Source organism: Gossypium hirsutum, chromosome D11, assembly GCF_007990345.1.
Source record: "Gossypium hirsutum isolate 1008001.06 chromosome D11, Gossypium_hirsutum_v2.1, whole genome shotgun sequence".
Taxonomy (NCBI): Eukaryota; Viridiplantae; Streptophyta; class Magnoliopsida; order Malvales; family Malvaceae; genus Gossypium; species Gossypium hirsutum.
In genome coordinates, this window is record NC_053447.1 from 37,611,629 (window position 1) to 37,624,682 (window position 13,054).

A 13,054-nucleotide genomic window follows, 5' to 3' on the forward strand; every position below is an offset into this window, starting at 1 on the left:
CAAAAGGCTGATGCAAAGACAGTGCGTAAATTTTTTCACAAGCGTATACTCATCCGCTTTGGCACACCAAAGGCATTGATTAGTGATCAGGGTACACATTTTTATTGCAATCAAGTGGTAGCCGCACTGAAGAGATATGAAGTTAATCATAGAATAGCTACTACTTATCATCCGCAAACTAATGGACAAGCCGAAGTATCAAATCAACAAATTAAAAACATTCTTGAAAAGGTTGTGAACCCTTTGAGGAAAGGGTGGTCTTCAGACCGGATGACGTTTTATGGTCATTGCGAATAGTATACAAAGCTTTATTAGGGATGTCGCCGTATCAATTGGTTTTTGGGAAAGCATGTGACTTGCTAGTTGAACTGGAGCACAAAGTAATGTGGGCAATTAAGCAAGTGAACATGGACTATGAAGTTGCTGGAAAGAAAAGGTTGTTGGATATATCTGAACTAGAGAAGACTAGGCGAAATGCCTATGAAAACGTTGTAATTTACAAAGAAAAGACCAAACGATGGCATCACAGAATTATTTTGCAGTGACAATTTATTGTGGGTCAACCAGTTTTATTATCAATTCTAAACTTAAACTGCACTCGGGTAAATTGCGCTCTCGTTGGTCTAGACCTTTTGAAGTTGTCGAAGTATTTCCTCATGGTGCGGTCACAGTTAAGGATTTACATGATGAACACCAGTTCAAAGTGAATGGCCAACGATTGAAATATTATTTTTGGAATATTGATCAAAAGCAGGCAAAGACCATTAAATTGATCAAAAAAATTAATTTTTATGGAATTTAATATTATGTAATTTTATTTTATTTTTGTTTCTGTTCAAGTTTGTTTCTCTTTTTATTTTTGCAGAATAATTAGGTATCATTGTCGATGCACTTGGGCTTTATTGTCAATGCATTTTGTACTATTGTACTATCACATATGACTCACCATTAATGAAGGGTAGATCAGAATTTTTAGATCCCACCGTTTGATCAAAAGTGACCTAGTCATCTGATTTATCTGAACGGGCGCAATTCCCATTGGATGCATTTATTCCTACCAGCTTTATATCTCTTCACATAAAAAAACACGTCTTTCCATCTTCTTCTTTCTTCGCTATAAACCACCCTTCACTGTACCTTTACAACTTTAAACCATCTTCACTCCACAAAACAAACAAAATATGGCAAGAACGAAAGGATCAGTCAAGAAAGCCACCAAGCCTGTTGAAGAACAGTTATCCTCTGCAATTGTAGTTCATCAATTGGAATCCTCCATGCCAACGGAGAAAATGGAGTCAATGATCTTCTTAACAAAAGCGGCCAAGGACCGATTTCAAGACAACATTTTCAAGAAAAACTTCCACCTATAACAGGACATTCTCCTTTCGCAACAGTAAGACTTGGGCAAGCAAGTCTACACCACCATCTCTAAGCTGAACTGGGAGACTTTCTGCACTCATCTTGGAAACTATTCTCCTTCATTGGTACGTGAGTTTTAATCTAACCTTTATGACCATGAGTTAGAGTTTATCTGTGTTCGAGAAGGCTTAATCCCATGGGATGCTAAAAAAATCAATGAGCTGTACAACACTAAAGTGGATGTAGATGAACACTTCGAGTTTATTAGGAAATCACTGACGAAAAAAGGGATCTGTTGGTGAAGGATTTATGTGTCGAAGGAGCATTGTGGATGGGTTGACATCAAAGGAATTATACGGTGCACTGCCGCTTCCTAACACTGCAAAGCAAAATCTAGTTTCATTTTGTGAACAGCAGGCTACTGCCCTCTACTCACAGCACCATAGTCAACCTCAATAGAAAGTGTCTGATACATTCAATTGTCAAGGGTAGAAAGAATGATATCAGCACAATACTCTACCAGAAAATTGTTGACTGCGCCGCAAGGAAAATTGGAATTTTGGTTTTCCCATCGTTGGTGATGCTACTGTTCCAATAGAAAGGGATCGTGCCTTGTGATCATGAAAAGGTCTTGGAGAATAAGAGCCCGATAAATGAAGCCTCTATTTAAAGAATGACTCATGGCAAGAATACACTGACAATTAAAGAGACAGAGACCAGCAAGACAAGGAAGGGCAAAACCAAGGTAGAAATTAAAGGAACAAACTTGATTACAGAGACATTATTGTTGCGCAAAATGTAGGATATCGAGAAGTTGGCCAATTCCATCAGCAGTAAGCAGATCAAGCTTATTGCTACAATAGAGGATATGAACAGATCACAAAATTTGTTCTACGCTTATACCAAGGCCTATAATAACTCTATTGTAGCTGCATTAAGTTAGTTCAGCTCAGCCCCACTCCCAGAATTTCTAGTGTTCCCACCGATCATCCAAGATTTTGAACCCTCATCCAAGAAAGATGACTTAGGGGATCGAGACAGATCGGTGGAATCCCTTCCCATTGTGCACGTCTCTGATGATGAGAAAGAAGAGGACTCAAGGGACATTGAGGAGTGCATGTGAAAGATTGATAGCCCCATCGAGGGTGACTTCATTACTGGTCAAGCAGAGCCTACTGTTGAGGAGGAAGTTGATGTGGAAGAGGAGTAAGTCCGTGTTGGAGTTGTGAACAAGAAGGTCGAAGAAGAAAATACTGAGAAAAAAGCTACTGAGAACATTGTCAATACATTCCAGTTTGTGGGTACAACTACTGATAATCTGAAGCCATATGGAGTTTGACCGGTGGAAGCTACAGAGGTAACCAGTGAGAAGCACCACAACTCATTGGCGATAGTGGTTCATACTAGACCACTCAAGGTGACCCCTCCTACACAAAAAGTAGCCGATGATGCTGGGGCAGTGCTGGAAACTGAGGAGCAATTTGAGGACCGTGCAAAGCCCAAAGAAAATAAGAGAAAGCACTCCAAAGACAAAAAGCGCAAGAAGGAGGAGAAAAAGAGGAGGAAGAAGAAACATCGTACAGCTACATTGATGGCCAAGGAAAACTGAGTTAGTTTATTTTAAGTTTTAGGTATAGTATTCATGCATTGCATGTAGATGTAATTTTCATTTTGTCAGTGCACATTGTCGTTGCATTTTTATTGTCATTGAATTTTAATGTTAGTGCATTGGGGACAAGGCAAACTTTAATTTTTGAGGAATGCATATGGGGTTTGGAAATACACCCACATTTAAAAAAAGTTGAGTTTAATGAAGCATGCTTATATATATAGTTATGAATAAGAGACACTCCAAAGTGGGTGTATTGTGAAATATTAAAGAGGGAACACTTCAATGCAAGCGTTAGAAAAATGAATATGGCCAAAGGCTGTCACTGCATGAGTGTGCATCGACGCAATTACGTAATCCCTGGGGGTTTGTTGCACTCCATCATTACTTCTCAGGAACAAGGGTACAGTAATGCAACGATATCCCTTATTCAGAAAAAAAAGAGACATATATTGTACAATAAATGTTGTATTGGTAGATAGAATTTATGATTTAAAGCATGACGGTGGTGTTAATGAAGTTGCAATCTTATTCATCCATACTAATGTATTTCGATGCAATATTCTGTTATCTAAATATGGCTCATTCATTGAGATTTTAGGTGACTCCAGTTGCTAAAATGATCATTTGCATTAGTGAATTCTTGTGTTGCCTTGCTAGTTTCTATTTTACTTGAAGACAAGTAAAAACTCAAGTTCAAGGGTGTGATAGTACTAGAAAGAACATATGTTTTCTCCTTACTTATTGGTTAATTTGTCCCCATTTAGTTATCTTCAGCACATATTTTAGCATTTTTAGTTTAGTAAATTGCATTTTACAACCCAGTGGATCTTAACCTATTTTTCCTTAATTTCGTCATGTTTTGGTATTGATCTCACTACATTAGTATTTCCAGATTGCGCCCAGAATTGTCGATGCTTCTGATAGCTGTCCGGCTACGAACAAAAATCTGTGAGCTATCTAGTCTGGTATAACCAACTTGTACATACTTAGGCAGCATGATTCTGATGAAAGGACACCTGTGCTATTTGGAAGAATACAAATATTCACGTGAAAAAAAGAAGAAGAAAATGAGGCTTTTTGCGATATTATCTTCTTCAACCTATCTTTTGAAGCTTTTCAGCTATGGTGGCTTAAGCCTCTTATGGGTGAACCGACATGAAAGGGATGCAAATTAGCTTTTGACGAGGAGTCCTGAGTGCGACACAAGAGGGAGTTGAGAGATCAAGTCGAGATTTTCTAGGAATAGTACTCTCCACTTGTTTCTTTTATATTTCTTTTGAATGATCATGTTGGGGATCTCAATTTATCATTATCATAGTTTATCTTATTGTTTTCAAGTTATTGCTTTGACAACTACTCTCACAATTTATATCATTTATATCTATTTATTGCACTGACATTGATAGATAAAAGACAACCATCCTTGTGGGATCGATATCCGACAGACTCATATTTGTGTACTATACTTGCATCGACAGTGTACGCTTGCACATTATTACTGTAATGTTAAAAAACTAATCAATTAGCTTTTGGGATAATTATTTAGAGGTACTTACACTTGGAAAATCATTGAAAAACAACACACTATATTTGTTCAAGAAACCATCCACCCCTTGCATGATTCAAGCATGATTTTATCCTTGAATCAAGCAACCAGCTCACCCTCCTTTCCACATATTATGGTCGGCCAAAGGAGGGAGAAATTTAAGGGTTCTTTGATCCCATATTTAGAAAACTCCTCTACCAACCTCAAGTATAAATACCCACTCCCATTTTATATTTCAATCATCCCTCATTCATCCTTCATTTAACATTTCTTTTCCATTCTTTAATTCCCTATCTTCATTCCCACACATAGCATCCCATATTTCCTCTCTTTCTTATCCAACAAAACCTTGATAAGATCATCTCTTGGCCAGCCACTTTGAGGAGCCATTAGCAAAGGAGCAACACGAGGACGGGAGGAAACTTCTTCAATCGGAGTTTGCAAGACTACTGATTCAAACCAATTTTATTCTTCATTAACTTGTTACTTTGATTGTAATCATGTTTGCAGTGTGTTTTATTATCTTGTCATCAACAATGGTAGCTTAAATCTATTTAGCTAGGATGATTGCACCAATTCAATGAAGTTTGTTTAAATCATGTTTATAGTGTTTGTGACTCAGTCATTCATGTTTTCAATTAAACTCAAGCATGTATTTCATTCATACGTGATTGGATGCATTAGAATTAGCTGAGCGGTCCTAACTAGATGATGGCTAATGGACACAATAGTTGAAAAGTGCATGCTTAATTTAAATCCTAACCCGGCTAAATTAAAGGTTTCTAATAACTTTAGCGATCTCTATTATCTTGGAAATCAAACTAATGGACAAGGAAATGGAACCAATCATATGCACAATCCCATCCTTATTACTGATGATAGGGATCGTGCCATAAGACAGTACGTTGTGCTATTCTTTAATGAGTTACATCTAGGAATTAAGAGGCGGATATTGAGGCACCCCAATTTGAATTAAAACCAGTGATGTTTCAAATGTTGCAAACGGTGGGCCAATTCAGTGGAATGCCTACAAAAGGTCCACACATTTACCTTTGGTTATTCATGGAGGTGGATGATTCATTTAAAATAACCGAAGTAACTAAAGACGTACTGAGGTTGAAGTTGTTTCTATACTCTTTGCAAGATCGAGCACGAGCATGGCTAAATTTGTTGCCACCTAGCTCAATTTTTACTTGGCAAGAATTAGCAGAAAGATTTTTAGTTAAGTATTTTACTCCTAGAAAAACACTAAATTGCAAAATGAGATCACCACTTTCCAGCAATTGGTCGATGAGTCTTTGTACGAGGCATGGGAGAGATTCAAATAATTACTTTGTAAGTGTCCTCATCATGGGATTCCACACTGCATCCAGTTAGAGACATTTTATAACGGTCTCAACGCACAAATAAGATTGATGGTAGATGTTTCTATGAATGGTGCTCTCTTGTCAAAGTCTTATAATAAAGCTTACAAAATCATCGAGAGGATTGCTAGTAACAACTATCAATGGCCAAAAAATTGAGTAGCGTCAAGAAGACATGTAGCTGGAGTTCATGAAGTTGATGCCCTCACTTCACTCTCAAATCAAGTATCATCTATCTCTTTAATGTTGAAACAGTTTACCACTACCAGTGTGAATAATTTTGTAGCTCAAACACTGAGTCAGTTTGATGTAGTTTCCTGCGTATATTCCCGAGTCAATTTACTACGTAGGGAATCAACACCAAAAGAAAAGTGGACAAGGACCATAGTCCAACTTCTACAATCTTTCATGGCGAAACCATCTGAACCTTTCTTGGAGTAACCAAGGAGGAGGATCGAACAACACTTACATGCAACATAGACCAAGCTAATCCCAAGGGTTTAATCAGTAAGTTCCTAAACCACCTCAAGTTGAATCGTCCAATAGTTTGGAGAACTTGTTGAAGGCATACATGGCGAAGAATGACGCCTTAATCCAGAGTCAATCAGCAACACTAAAAAATTTAGAGAACCAAATGGGTCAGTTAACTACGAAGCTTCGTAATCGACCGCAAGGAGCCTTGTCGAGTGATACAAAAAATCCAAGAAATTTGGGTAAGTAATATTCCAAGGTAGTTGCCTTATGAAGTGGTAAGACTTTGGAGCCCAAGACGGTTGAAGATGATCTTATTAAGAAGCACGAAAGTCAACCAATAGTTGAACTTCCTACACTAGGAGAGCAAGAACCTACAAAGTCTGATGAGGTAAAATCTTACCAATGACTTCTCAAAAGCTAACATCTTCTTTAGATGTAGATTTATCTCCTCAAAAAACTTGTCCAGTCCAACCTAAAGATCCATCACCTCCATATCCTCAAAATTCCAACCAAATAAGCAGAAATATGAGGTGTAATTCAAAATATTTTTGGATGTTCTAAAGAAACTTCACATCAATATCTTATTGGTAGAGGCTTTAGAAAAAATGCCCAACTATGTCAAGTTCATGAAGGACATTTTGTCCAAGAAAAAGACACTCAGTAAGTACCATACTGTAGCCTTAATGAAGGAGTACAGTGCATTCTTACAGAACAAGCTACCTCTGAAATTGAAAGACCTTGGAAGCTTTACTATACCTTGTAATATTGGAGAATCTTACTATGGTAAAGCTTTGTGCGACTTGGGAGCAAGCATCAACTTAATGCCCAAATCTATTTTCAAGCTGCTGGGAATAGGTGAAGTAAGACCCACGGCTATGACGCTGCAACTAGCAGATTGATCTTTAGCATACCTCGAAGGAAAGATCGAGGTTGTTTTGGTAAAAGTTGATAAATTTATTTTTCCTACTGATTTTATTGTCTTAGATTTTGAAGCAGATAAGGAAGTGTTGATCATCTTGGAATGACCTTTCCTAGCTATGGGAAGAACATTCATAGACGTGCAAAAAGGTGATCTCACCATGAGATTTCAAGATGATTAGGTAACGTTTAATGTTCTTAAAGCGATGAAATTTCCTAATCTGACAGAATAATGTTCAGTGATGGAAGAGTTAGAAACTTTAGTTTCTATGGAATGGGATAATAATTTTGAAGAAGACCCATTGGAGAACACTTTAGGTTCTAAGCCACTTAAAGATGAAAAAGGTAATAAAAATATGGCTTTGATAGAAGCCAATCCGAGTGACTATGTTCAACTAGCACAATTTGAACCATTGAAGTTGGAAGCTCATGAATACGCGCAACCCAAGTTGCCAATTGAGGAATCACCTAAACTCGAACTTAAGGTACTTCCTTCCCATTTGAAATACATTTATTTAGGTAACCGTTCTACTTTGTCTGTGATTATTTCAGCAGAACTGATAGAACACCAAGGGGAGCAACTAATTGTTGTTTTAAAGAAATTTAAAAGGGCAATCGGTTGGACCATAGCTGATATTCGAGGAATAAGTCATTACTTTTGTATGCATAAGATTATTTTGGAGGAGGGTGAAAGAGGTAGAATCGATGGGCAAAGGATACTGAATCCTATCATGAAAGAGGTAGTTTGAAAAGAAGTTATCAAATGGTTAGATCCGGGAATTATCTACCCTATCTCAGATAGTGCATTGGTAAGTCTGGTATATTGTGTACCAAAGAAAGGTGGAATCACAATTGTTTGAGAATGAACGTAATGAGTTAATCCTGATGAGAATTGTCACAGTTTGGAGAATCTGTATAGACTAAAAAAATTGAACAAAGTTAATCTGATAGACCATTTCCCATTGCCTTTTATGGATAATATGTTAGATCGACTGGTAGGTAAAATTTTTACTATTTCTTAGATGAATATGCGGGATATAACCAAATAGTTGTAGCCTTGGAAGACCAACAAACGACTTTTACTTGTCTGTATGATACATTTGCTTTTAGGCGAATGCCTTTCAGTTTATGTAATGCACCTACAACATTTCAATGATGCACGATGGTAATATTTACTGATATGGTTGAAAATTTTGATGAGCTTTTCATTGATGATTTTTCTATTTTTGGTAATACTTAAAATGTTTGTTTGAGTAATTTGGCTAAGGTACTGAAATGATGTAAGGGGACAAATCTTGTCCTTAACAAAGAGAAATGCCACTTTATGGTTAAAGAGGGAATTGTCTTAGACACAAAATTTCCAGAAACGGGATTGCAATTAGCAAAGCGAATGTGGATGTAATAGAAAAATTACCACCACCAATCACTATTCAATAAGTTCAAAGTTTCTTAGGCCATGCCAGATTTTACCAAATGTTTATAAAAAAAATTTCAAAAATTTCTAAGCCTTTTTGTATACTGTTAGAGAAATATATTATTTTTATTTTTAACAAAATATGTTTAGAAGCTTTTGAAGAATTAAAAAGTTGGTTAATCTCAACCTCAATAATTGTTACACCTGATTGGAACTCACCTTTTGAGTTGATGTGTGACGCAAGCAATTTCATTGTTGGAGCTATAATGGCTCAAAGAAGAAACAAAGTGTTTCATCTGATCTACTATGCAAGCAGAACTTTGACAGGAGCCTGACTCAATTACACAATAACTGAAAAATAATTCTTTGTTGTAGTTTTTTTCTTTGACAAGTTTCATTCTTATCTGATAGGTACGAAAGTCACTATTTTTACTGATCATGCGGCCGTTAAATACTTACTCACAAAGAAGGATGCTAAACCAAGGCTAATTCAATGGATACTTTTACTCCAAGAATTTGACTTTGAGATCCAAGACAGAAAAGGTGTTGAAAATCAAGTAGTTGATCATCTGTCAAGGTTGGAACAAAATGAGGTAACTCATTCACTTGTTCCAATTAATGAGAATTTTCCAGATGAGCACATATTTTAAGTAAGTCGAATTCATGAAATACCTTGGTTTTCTAATTATGTGAATTATTTAGCATGTGGAATAATTCCTCAAGAAATGACATACCAATAAAGGAAGAAATTCCTTCACGATAGTCAGTATTATTTATGGAAGGATCCATTTTTTTTTAAACAATGTGCAGATAACATAATTAGGAAGTGTGTATCTAGAAGTGAAATTGATGAGATCTTGTATCATTGCCATTCATCTCTAAGAGGGGGACACTTGGTGGTTCTCCCTTTACACCAAATATTTTACAAGAAGAATTCTTTTGGCCTACAGTGCTCAAGAATGCATATGCATATATAAGAAATTGTGATAGATGCCAAAGGATTGGAAACATATCAAGGAGGAATGAAATTCCCTTGACGAACATTTTAGAGGTAGAATTATTTCACGAATGAGGCATTTGTTTTTTAGGCTTTTTTCCTTCTTCTTATGGTAACAGGTATATCTTAGTAGCTATGGATTATGTATCCAAGTGAGTTGAAGCTAAAGCATACCCAACGAATGAAGCTAAGGTAGTCATATGATTCCTACTTAAGCATGTTTTTAGATGATTAGGGACTCCTAGAGCTATAATTAGTGATGAAGGATCTCACTTTGTGAACAAAAGGCTTAAGTGGTTGCTTGACAAGTACGACGTGAAACACAAAATTGCCACTACCGTCCACGGTCAAATGGGCAAGTTGAACGGGTAAATTGTGAGATCAAAGGCATCCTTAAGAAGGTAGTGCGACCTAATGTCATTTGCGGCTTGAGTAGGAGAATAAAGCTCACTGGGCTTTGAAACAATTAAATTTGGAGCTTAAACAAGCTAGTGAGAGAAGGATCTATAGCTTGATGAGTTGGAAGAGTTGAGGTTATTTTCAGACAAGAATACCAAGATGTGTAAAGAAAAATCTAAGAGATGGCATGATAGTCGTAAACAACCTCGTGAATTCAGATAAGGTTAGAAAGTGTTATTATTTAATTTGAGCTTAAGGTTATTTCCTGGAAAGCTCAAGTCCTAATGGAAAGGACCTTATACCATGTACAAAGTTTATCCATATGGAGCAGCACAATTGTTCGACAATAATGGAGGTACGTTTAAAGTTAATGGACAACATCTCAAATACTATTGGGATGGTGAAGTTGAGATAAATGAAACATCATTCAATTTAATAAACCTTTAATTTTTCATGTTCTAACTTTTTAATAAATATTTAGAAATTATTTTTCTTAAATTAGTACTTTTAATTAATTCTGTCTAAGGAGATTGGAACTTAAGCGAGACCATTTGTGACCCCTCCAAGCTTTCCTGAGAATTAATTTAATGTAATATTTTGAGAATAAATTTTCTAATTAACCTAGAAATTTTTCATTTTGATTTTAATTTTATTTGTTTATGTTTAATAAAGGAGTCAAGTTGGCCCAAGCACTAATCAGTTTGTTTTATCTAAAGCAATTTAATTTTTAAGTGCAATTGGGCTTGAGGCCCAAAACAACAAAGAGGAGAAATTTACCCACTAACTACCATCCATAAGGTTCCTAAAATACCCTAATTTGTTTTCCACTATCCTTCCCTCCTTACCTTTCTTCCCAAGCATCTCTTGTAGCTAACTTTTTTTCTACAAGTTCTCCCTAATTTACTACTATATAAACCCCTTTCTTCCCAAGCAATTAGCTTCAAACCCTAGCCACCTATTTCTTTATTCTTGTTGTCTCCCTCTTATCGCCACGGCAATCTTCTCACCGGAGCAACCCTATCTCTGCCGCAAGCTTATCGCTGCCACAACCTCCTTGCTACCATTCATTGCTGATTTCTTTTCCCTTCCTTTTGCCAAAATTCTACTTAGTTTTCAAGAAAAATCACCATGTCTCGCAAAAGAACTACATCTTCTAAGACCATTTGTCAACAATCCAATTGTGATTCAAGATGAGGAAGCAAAAGAAAGGTTTGATTCCATCTTCAAAAATCAACCCATGATGCCGAAAAAAAGTTTCAACTTGGAGACTGATGACAAGATGGTTGTACCCTTGTCAATTTGAAAGACAATTGATGCTCTCAATTGAAACTATTTCTATGATGCACAATCACTGCCTGAAGAGGAATTAGTTTGAGAGTTCTAGTTTGCAAAAAGAAGGTACCCTTTACTTTTAAGTCCATTAATGATTTGTTTAATCTTTTTGATGTTGAATAAGATAAGTACTTTGCCATGATGAAAAATATAAATTGGGATTTTCTTCAATAACTGCTTAACGTTATTACAAATTCAGGATCCCAATGGATTATAAGAAAGTATGGCAATCGTTCTTGCCAAAGAGAACATCTAAAATAGGTGGCTACGGTACGGTTCTACCTTGTTTAATATAGCTTCATACCTATCTCACATAATTCCACCATCTCAATGGAATGAATGCTTTTGTTGTATGTGATTATGACAGAAAAGCCTATCAATGTTGGAAAAATTATTCTCAATGATATCCACGATTGTGCTAGAAAAAAGGCAGGAAGTGCCTACTTTTCACCATTGATTACTTCACTTTGCTTAAGGGCCCAAGTTAAATCAAAAACAAACCTGAAGGGCCAGTATGTTCAAAGTTGCATCACAAGGCATGATCTTTAAAGGTTAGTGGAGAATGTCCATAAGTTGAACCCAATTGAACTGAGTGAACCAACTGAACCAAAAACTAATGAGTTAACAAATAAATCTAAACCAGAAGCTGACTCAATTAATGAGATGGAAGAAGCAGGATCTGAAGAGGAACCCAACAATCCTGAACCGATAAAGGAACCAAACAACTCTAAACCAAGTATGGAGTCGAATGTTGATGGGCTAATTAGACCAAGTGTTGATCCTAAATTGACTATTCCTATGCCCACTTCTTCAAATACTATGAAGAAATCATACTTTTCAATTATGATGGATATGTGGAAATTTATGCATAACCAACAACATGATTATTGGAAATATGCGAAGATTAGAGATTATTCAATCAAGAATAGTTTTAAGAATATATCTAACAGTTTTGTTCCTGAGTTCCTAGATCATATCCTTGAGTTATGGAAAGAAGAGGATGATTATGCAAGAGAGAACGAGGATGCAAAAGAGAAAGACAATAGGGATAAATCAGATAAATAAAAGGGGGAATTTCTTGTCCTTAGTATTTATTTTCATGTATTTATTTTTATCTCTTAGTTAGTATTTTGCTTTTGCATAATAAAATAGGAAATTGCAAACATAAATAAAATAAGCTGAATGCCTCTTCATTAGAAAAAAAGCGAAGTGATTTGGAAATGAGAATGAACATGTCTAGGATTAGATTGTTAAGAAAGACTTGGTATTAAGCAGTCTTTATGACTCACCTCTCTTTTCTTACAACCCTACCTGGTGTTCAATTTTCAGTCATTACTTTGTTGTCAAATGAGGACATTGCTTCTTTTTAAAAAGGAGGTAAGGAAATATTTGAAGGAATTTTTAAAATTTTCAAGTATGTTTTAATCTTTTCACATGAGTATGCTGAAATAAATGAATGTTTAGAGGAAATTTTTGTTCATAAGTTAGTTCAAATGCAAGCATGATTTCTGATTTTATCTAAGTTATTTTTATGTTATCTTGAGTTATGGAATGCTTGTATGTTCTCTAGTCTTATGTAGTACTTGCCATGAAAATTTAATTTCCTTGGAAATAGACATGCATAAAGGCTTAGTCTTTA

At 35.9% G+C, this 13,054-nt stretch overlaps 1 non-coding gene across 1 annotated transcript; it reads right to left on the minus strand.

The window, feature by feature from the left end:
* Positions 1 to 5,768: 5,768 nt before the first annotated feature.
* LOC121223929 (small nucleolar RNA R71) lies at positions 5,769 to 5,874 on the minus strand. Its single transcript, XR_005921396.1, has one exon. It is a non-coding gene; the product is annotated as a small nucleolar RNA R71 (small nucleolar RNA).
* Between the last annotated feature and the right edge of the window lie 7,180 nt (positions 5,875 to 13,054).